Source organism: Hyla sarda, chromosome 5 (assembly GCF_029499605.1).
Source record: "Hyla sarda isolate aHylSar1 chromosome 5, aHylSar1.hap1, whole genome shotgun sequence".
NCBI lineage: Eukaryota > Metazoa > Chordata > Amphibia > Anura > Hylidae > Hyla > Hyla sarda.
Window position 1 is genome coordinate 231979673 of NC_079193.1, and position 9188 is coordinate 231988860.

Sequence of the window (9188 nt, forward strand, 5' to 3'; positions counted from 1 at the left end):
CCCCGAACAGCCTTGGTCTCTGATTGGTATGGACTTTATTACAGACTTACCCCCATCCCGTGGCAACACTGTTGTTTGGGTGGTCGTTGATCGATTCTCCAAGATGGCACATTTCATCCCTCTTCCTGGTCTTCCTTCAGCGCCTCAGTTGGCAAAACAATTTTTTGTACACATTTTTCGTCTTCACGGGTTGCCCACGCAGATCGTCTCGGATAGAGGCGTCCAATTCGTGTCAAAATTCTGGAGGGCTCTCTGTAAACAACTCAAGATTAAATTAAACTTTTCTTCTGCATATCATCCTCAATCCAATGGACAAGTAGAAAGAATTAACCAGGTCCTGGGTGATTATTTACGGCATTTTGTTTCCTCCCGCCAGGATGACTGGGCAGATCTTCTACCATGGGCCGAATTCTCGTATAACTTCAGAGTCTCTGAATCTTCCTCCAAATCCCCATTTTTCGTGGTGTACGGCCGTCACCCTCTTCCCCCCCTCCCTACTCCCTTGCCCTCTGGTTTGCCCGCTGTGGATGAAATATCTTGTGATCTTTCCACCATATGGAAAGAGACCCAAAATTCTCTCTTACAGGCTTCATCACGCATGAAGAAGTTTGCTGATAAGAAAAGAAGAGCTCCCCCCATTTTATCTCCTGGAGACAAGGTATGGCTCTCCGCTAAATATGTCCGCTTCCGTGTCCCTAGCTACAAATTGGGACCACGCTATCTTGGTCCTTTCAAAATTTTGTGCCAGATTAATCCTGTCTCTTACAAACTTCTTCTTCCTCCTTCTCTTCGTATTCCTAATGCCTTTCACGTTTCTCTTCTTAAACCACTCATCATCAACCGTTTCTCTCCCAAACTTGTTTCTCCCACTCCTGTTTCCGGCTCCTCGGACATCTTCTCCGTAAAGGAGATACTGGCCTCCAAGAAGGTCAGAGGGAAAACTTTTTTTTTGGTCGATTGGGAGGGTTGTGGTCCTGAAGAGAGATCCTGGGAACCTGAGGACAATATCCTAGACAAAAGTCTGCTCCTCAGGTTCTCAGGCTCTAAGAAGAGGGGGAGACCCAAGGGGGGGGGTACTGTTACGCCGAGCGCTCCGGGTCCCCGCTCCTCCCCGGAGCGCTCGCTACACTCTCGCTACTGCAGCGCTCCGGTCAGATCCACTGACCCGGTGCGCTGCGATACCGCCTCCAGCCGGGATGCGATTCGCGATGCGGGTGGCGCCCGCTCGCGATGCGCACCCCGGCTCCCGTACCTGACTCGCTCTCCGTCGGTCCTGTCCCGGCGCGCGCGGCCCCGCTCCCTAGGGCGCGCGCGCGCCGGGTCTCTGCGATTTAAAGGGCCACTGCGCCGCTGATTGGCGCAGTGGTTCTAATTTGTGTGTTCACCTGTGCACTCCCTATTTATACCTCACTTCCCCTGCACTCCCTCGCCGGATCTTGTTGCCATTGTGCCAGTGAAAGCGTTTCCTTGTGTGTTCCTAGCCTGTGTTCCAGACCTCCTGCCGTTGCCCCTGACTACGATCCTTGCTGCCTGCCCCGACCTTCTGCTACGTCCGACCTTGCTTCTGTCTACTCCCTTGTACCGCGCCTATCTTCAGCAGTCAGAGAGGTTGAGCCGTTGCTAGCGGATACGACCTGGTCACTACCGCCGCAGCAAGACCATCCCGCTTTGCGGCGGGCTCTGGTGAAAACCAGTAGTGACTTAGAACCGGTCCACTAGCACGGTCCACGCCAATCCCTCTCTGGCACAGAGGATCCACCTCCTGCCAGCCGGCATCGTGACAATTGCCATTATCAGCAAATCATATTACAGTAGCTCTTCTGTGTTTTAGGACCAGATGGGCTAGCTTTTTCTACTCATGCTGAAGCACAGAAGAAATATTTTATCTCTTCCGGCCTAGCACTGCATTTAGCTGTGAGTCCTGATGCGTTTATAGTTAATTATGACACTTAGCTGAGAAAAGAGAGTTGTGCCACTGGCTGCTCTCTTCTTGTAACTAGAGGCCAATCCTCTCTTCATTATCATGTGCCGCAGACTAGGGAAAAGAAGAGGAGAAGTGGCCCCTGGTGCAATGTACAGAAGCCGTAGGCTAGAGGTGAGCATGTGGGTTGTTTGTTTTTTTGTTTGTCTTTTTTTAATCTTGGCACATTACCTAAACTCAGGACTTATATACAGGGGACATTACCTAAACACAGGACCTACCTACAGTGGGCACAGTAGCTAAACATAGGACCTACCTACAGGGGACACATTATCTAAATACAAGACCTATCTACAGGGGGCGCATTACCTACAAACAGGGCCTACCTACAGGGGACATATTTCCTAAACACAGGACTTACCTACAAGGGACACATTACCTAATCACTCACAGGACCTCACTACAGGGGGGACATTACCTTGACAGAGGATCTAGCTACAGGTGTCATATTACCGAAACAGAGGGCATCCCTACAAGGGCACAGTACATAAAAACAGAGGACCTACCAACAGGGGCACATTACCTACACAGAGGATCTACCCGCAGGAGGGCACACTACTTACACTGGGGATCTACCTACAGGGGAAGGGTCCAAACCTCCCGCCAACCCATTCACCTTACCACTTTATTGAGCAAGACACCAAGAAATGCAATATTACCGTTTTCGGACCTATAGGTGGGTAAAATTTGGAGGGGCCAGGAAAATGAAAGAGCTTAAGATATTTGTCCAGCAGGTTCTGCAGAGATGAGTGATGGCTGGAAGAAGTCATAATAAGGGTCTTTGCTGCATGGACTAAAAAAAGGGAAAGGGAACAACTCCAAATAGAGAAATTTCAAGGCAGCGCTTCCAGGTGATCAGATAGAAGTCTCCTCTGCACTGTAATCATTTATATAGTCTATAGTGGTAGTAAGAACATACCTTAGAAACACTTAAAATGTCTGGTGAAAATGATCTTAACCTGTGCTCCATTTATTTGAATGGGAGCACCTGAGATATAAAAGTGCTGTGGTCAGACCCCTGTGCTCAGACACTTATGATAAGATAATTTTCATTGGACCATCCCTATATCCTGATCCAGGTCAAAAGCCACACAGGGAAACATTTTGCCTCAGTCTCAGCAGTGTTCCCTCTGCAACAGGCAAACAGTTTACAAGTTTTGTAACCCTCTGTGGTTTTCCCTGCTGCCTCAGGCATGCACAAGTTTGCCTTCAAATTATGCAATTGGTTTGCCTAGAAGTTGGTTGTTTTGTGTGACCCCACCCAAGTATTCCTCCCCATACATATATAATGGGCATCTGCTGCAGCATCTTCCTTTTCTACTTAATATAAGAGGTTCTACTTGTTTAAGAAGAAGAAGGCCTAAACAAAAAAAGAGGCTGCAGCACTCGTCCTTATATATACGTAGTGTTTTATAGTTTTTATTGTTGCCCCCCTTACTTTTGTTCTGCCCCCCCCCCTACTTTTGTTCTGACCCCCCTCCCCCCCCCCCCCCCCAGTGTGCCTCCTAAAAATATGAAAGCTAAAGTCCCCACTGAATTCTTCTCACTTCCCCCAGTTAATAGTTATGGTGGTTCATACCAAGTTCACGTATAAGACAAAATCATGTACTCTGTCCAATACACAGCAGAAAATATGCCGAATATGGATCTCCTGTTTAGTCCATGCATCATCCATGTGATGGCTGAGAAATATGGAACTATTAATAGGGTTATACTGTGCAAAGTTCTTCTGTGAAGAATTTTGCAAATAATCTGAAATACGCATTTACCAGATACTAAAGCAATTTGTGTGAATTAAACCATATTAACCAAGTGAGTCATTAAATGCAGCCATCTTAGCAGCCAGCGTGTTAGTGATAATCATGAGGTAAGTGGATCATTACTTTGTATAGGAGCAATGTCGGGCAACCTGCCAGACTTATAGCTGTTAGCTTGGTATGAAAGAAATAGTAAAAGATTCAGATCATTGGACGCAAAGAGAAGTGGATGAGCTCAAAAACTAAACAGAATGCATAATGCATACTGTATTTTACAGTATAACTTAGTACTTTAGTGATAGAAGGCCAGACTTAAACATAGCATACTTGCACTGGGGATTTTGTAGGAGAATTTTAAGGGCTTACTACAGATTTTGATAGCTAAGGTTTTGTTGTACATTTCACCATTTGCAGCATCCACAGTAAAATTTGCATGTAAACCATAACATTTTATAGCGTGACCTCCAAATATTGGAATTTTATTAATTTTGTGCACTGAATCCAAAGGTTAATTTTCGAATGGAAAATACCTGCTCCCTGCCTCACATATTTTTATCTGAAATCATGTTTTCTGTTAGGCACGGGCAGATCATTACTTTGACTTGCAGCCAGGCACTTTATGATTTACCCTTTATGTAGTTAACTCATCTCATCTGCTTTCATGCAAAATGCCTCACAGGTGTTTCCACTCCGGAGCGAACATGACTGTTTCCTATTTTGTGCTGCCGGCAGAACAGAAGATCACCTTCAGTTACATGGGAAGCTGAACAACTAAGAATAACTCAAAAAATTCTACATTAAATGCATAATTATTGCGTTTTGATAAATCTGTGTAGATAGAAATATGACTGATCTATCAACTATCATATCATTGTTAAGGGGTAAGAGCCAATTTTCCCACATTTTAAACAGAAAATCCGCAAAAAATTATATAAGTGTTATCTAGACTGTCAAATATGGGCAGCATGGTGGCTGAGTGGTTAGCACTGTTGCCTTGCAGCACTCGGGTCCTTGATTTAAAGGAGTACTCCACTGCCCCAGCGTTCTAAACATTTTGTTCTGAACGCTAATAAATCTGCATTCCAATTTCAACACTTTACTTCCAACGTATGTCTTCATACAAAAAACTTTAAATACGGGGGTATAGTGTGTTCTTGTACAGTGTATAAGAACACAACATAATCAACATAGTCAGCACCGCTCGTCCGCAGTGCCACCCATCTCATCAATATTCCTCCCTCCCTCCGCCTCTCCCTCTTCATTACAGAGCAGGGAGAAGAGGGAAAGGCGGAGGGAGGGGAGGAATATTGATGAGCTGGGCGGCGCTGTGGACGAGCGGCGCTGACGTCAGAGTGCCAGTTATGCCACCTGTGCCATGTAGCATCCAATTAGCATATACAGAAAAACTGAGATTTCGTCCGAACAGCGTGGCGGATCCGGGACCGGTAGGCATCAAACTGATCAGCGTCCCCCGCACTACGAGCCAGTACTGCTGGTTAGTGAGGAGGGAGCAAGCTGACAGTTTTCCTTTAAGTAAAACGAGATAGAAGAGCACTCCATTGTGTAAAAACACCTCTGTAAGGTTCAAGGTAATTGATGTGAAAACTCTTACCAGAGGCGGTTGTGTGAACTCACACACAACAATGGTTAGCGTGGGTGAGCAAGTAAACCCGGACTGCAGCCTCCCCAACCTTGAAGGGTATAGTGATGCTGACTTCCAAAAAGCGGTGGGAGATTTGCGGCACTGACCAGGAGAAGACACGTCCAGTGAGTATAAAGGATTTGATCAAATGCAACACATTTCACCGTTTTCCTTTAAGATTAGTTTGGCAGCGGTCCAACACCCACAACCCTTGCCATCAGCTGCTTGAAGAGGCACATGTGAGTTCCACAGTCTCTTAGTGTTCATTGCTTATCCGAAGGATATTTTTTTGAATTCCATTAATGTAGCACCTAATACACCAATAATAATAACAATATGGCAGCAGTCTAGCATTTCATAGCATTCCTTCCAGGGGTACTAACTATTGACAGGAGAAGCACAGAACTTTTAAACAGTTATGTGTTTGTGTGTGTGTGTTGAGAATAACTGCTTAGGGCTTGTTCACATTGATGACTGGCTCTGTGCCATGTTCATTAGAAAAATCCTTTCAAGCTTATGGATGTAAAAGGATCCCATTGATGTTAATGGGATTGTTTTACAATTCTTTGTCATCCTTTTGCACACATTAGGTTTCTATTCCGTTTTTTTAAAAGGAAAAAGTGCATGCAATTTTTTCCCTTAGAAAAAAAAACGGAAGAGAAACGGATATAATACATTTAACATTTAAGTCTAAGGGAAATGGATGAGCCTTTAATATCATCCATTTGCATCTGTTTTTTCCAATCCGTTTTTAATCCCTTATTACTTGTGAGCATGCCTCAAAGAGGTGTGAGCAACCAGGGAGTAGCCAGACCAAAAAAAAAAAAAACTGCGACAAACGGACAATAAAGGATATAAATGGATGAAAATCTGATGCAAAAGGATGTGGATCTATGTGATGACAAATGCATGCACGTGTGCGCCGGTAACATCATCAGCGGACTGGCTTCACACACAACAGATAAAGCAGCCAAGTCCCTTTTAGCACCTGACTTGTGATGTATTCTCTCGGGCTGCACAGCAAACTAGAAAAGGTCTCAGATAACATTCATTTTGTAGGCTGCAAAAAATTTACTTCTGGTGAAAAGAAAGAAAAAGAAATTCTATATCAGTCACCAAACACAGGTAAGATAAGTATATTACTGTAGTAACTAGACTATCTTTGCTGCACCTGTTTCACATTCAAAGAACCAAAAATCCTGACTTACCCCTTTAAAGGAAAACCGTCAGCCAGTTCACCCACACTAAACCCAATACACTGGGTTATAGTGTGGGGGAACAGGAGTCCACACAGGGGTCAGGACGAGACAGCTGGGTAAAAACTTCAGCGCATGCGCTCTGCCGACAGAGCACTGCACTCAGGGGGCGTGTGACTCCATGTCACTAGGACGTGGAGCTGAAGATATTGATTATGCTAAGTAAGGGTATGTTCACACTGAGGAATTGGAGAGGAATTTCCAGGAGTAATTCTGCTCGCTTTTTCCTCTCCAAATCAATCAGCAGTGAAAACCCCATAGGAGTTGTACAGAATTTCTGCCCCTCAGTTCACACTGATGAATTTCCTCAAGCAGAATTCTGACGAGGAAGTCTGTTCCGCTTGAAGAAAGAACATGTTCTTTCTTTCAGGCGGAATCAGCGTCGTTCTCCCATAGAGATCAATGTTATTATTTTTTTTTGAGTCAGAAGCATTTCCACGCGGAATTGGTGCGGAATGCGCGCGGAATTTCCGCATGAAAAATAATAAAAAATTTTATAGAAATACTTGATACTCCTCCTCCGCATGAAACCTGCATTTCTGCGTGGAATTCCACGCAAATTCCGCGTGATTTCCGTGCAAATTCCGCGCCAATTCCGCGAGAAATTCCGCAAGAAATCTCTGAGTTCTTGTTAAAAAGTAACAATATTTTGAGGCAGAAAATTTCTGCTTGATTTCCGCCCCAATTCCTCAGTGTGAACATACCCGTAAGAGGGTGGGCTTAGGAGGAGAAGAGGCAGATCGCCTTAGAAGCGCGATGCTGGGGACGAACAGCATAACTTTACCGGGGCACAACTTAGCAGCCAGTGGAGGCAGACAAGTAAGTGACCCCTGTATGGACTCCTGTTCACCCACACTATAACCCAGTGTATTGGGCTGGCTGACAGTTTTCCTTTAACCCCTTAACGACAATGGACGTAATTGTACGTCATGGTGCTGTGGTACTTAACGCACCATGACATACATTTAAGCGCCACCATGACCGCGAGCACCAGAGCCGATAATGGCGGACATCCGCGATCGCGTGGATGTCCGCCATTAACCCCTCAGATGCCGTGATCAATACAGATCACGGCATCTGCGGCAGTGCGGTACTTTGAATAGATGATCGGATTGCCTGCAGTGCTGCTGCGGGGATTCGATCATCCAGCATGGCAGCCGGAGGTCCCCTCACCTGTCTCTGGCTGTCTCTTGGGGTCTTCTGCTCTGGTCTGAGATCGAGCAGACCAGAGCAGAAGATGACCGATAACACTGATGCTATGCTCTATGGGGAATACTAAAGTGTAAAAAGAAAAAAGTTAAAAAATGTAAATAAATAAGCAAAAAAAAGGGAAAAATCCCCTCCCCCAATAAAAAAGTAAAACGTCCGTTTTTCCCATTTCCCCCCCCAAAAAGCGTTAAAAAAAATAATTAATACACATATTTGGTATTTCCATGTTCATAAAAGTCTGAACCCATTAAAATATATTGTTAACGGTGAACGGCGTAAACGTAAAAAATGAAAGTACAAAATTGCTGCTTTTTTGTCACATTTTATTCCCCAAAAAATCAATAAAACATTTTTTAAAAGTAAAACCTAAGCAAAAGTGGTACTGATAAAAACTACAGATCCTGTCAGTACTGAACTCAAAGCATAGATATTATAAGCAACTGACGGGTCGATATTTTTGATGAATGGGGCAATAAGTCAGGTAAACTTCTTGTGAAGGCCTTAAGAGAGAAGAGATCCTCGCTTTTTGTCCCCTCCATCAAAAACTCTTCTAACACACTATCTCACCTGACACCAGACATCTTATCTGCCTTTAGACAGTACTATTCAGTCCTATATAATCTTCCAAAGCCCTCCACCTCACCCCCCCCCTCCCTCCACACATATCTCTGCAACAGTATATTTCCTCCACAGCCCTGTCCACTCTCCCACCAGATGTCATCTCCTCCCTGGAATCCCCGTTCTCCCCGGAGGAACTAGATCTGGCAATATCTGGTCTACCAGCGGGCAAATCTCCAGGCCCGGATGGGTACACAGCCAGGTTTTATAAGTCCCTCCGGTCGGAACTGTCGTCTACACTCCTCTCGGCCTTTAACTCCATTCCCGGCTCTACACCACCACCTCCCTCCATTCTGAGAGCCTTCATCATGGTAATCCCTAAAGAGGATAAAGACCATACACTTTGCCAGAATTACCGCCCCATCTCACTTTTGAATGTGGATACAAAACTTTTTGCGAAATTACCGGCTAACAGGCTGGCTATCCACATGGAGTCTCTGGTCCACCCGGATCAGGTTAGGTTTATTCGAGGAAGAGAGGCTAGAGACAACACCCTAAGGGCTTTCTCCACCATCCATTATGCTCATACACACGCTAGACCTTTCTTCCAATTGTCCCTAGATGCCGAGAAGGCCTTTGATGGGGTGGACTGGAGCTTCTTGGATGATACCCTGTCCCAGATAGGTCTGGGTCCTATGATGAAGGCTCGAATCATGGCTCTTTACTCCAACCCCCAGGCACAGGTCCAAGTCAATGGACAGTTATCCTCTCCATTTAACATTCGC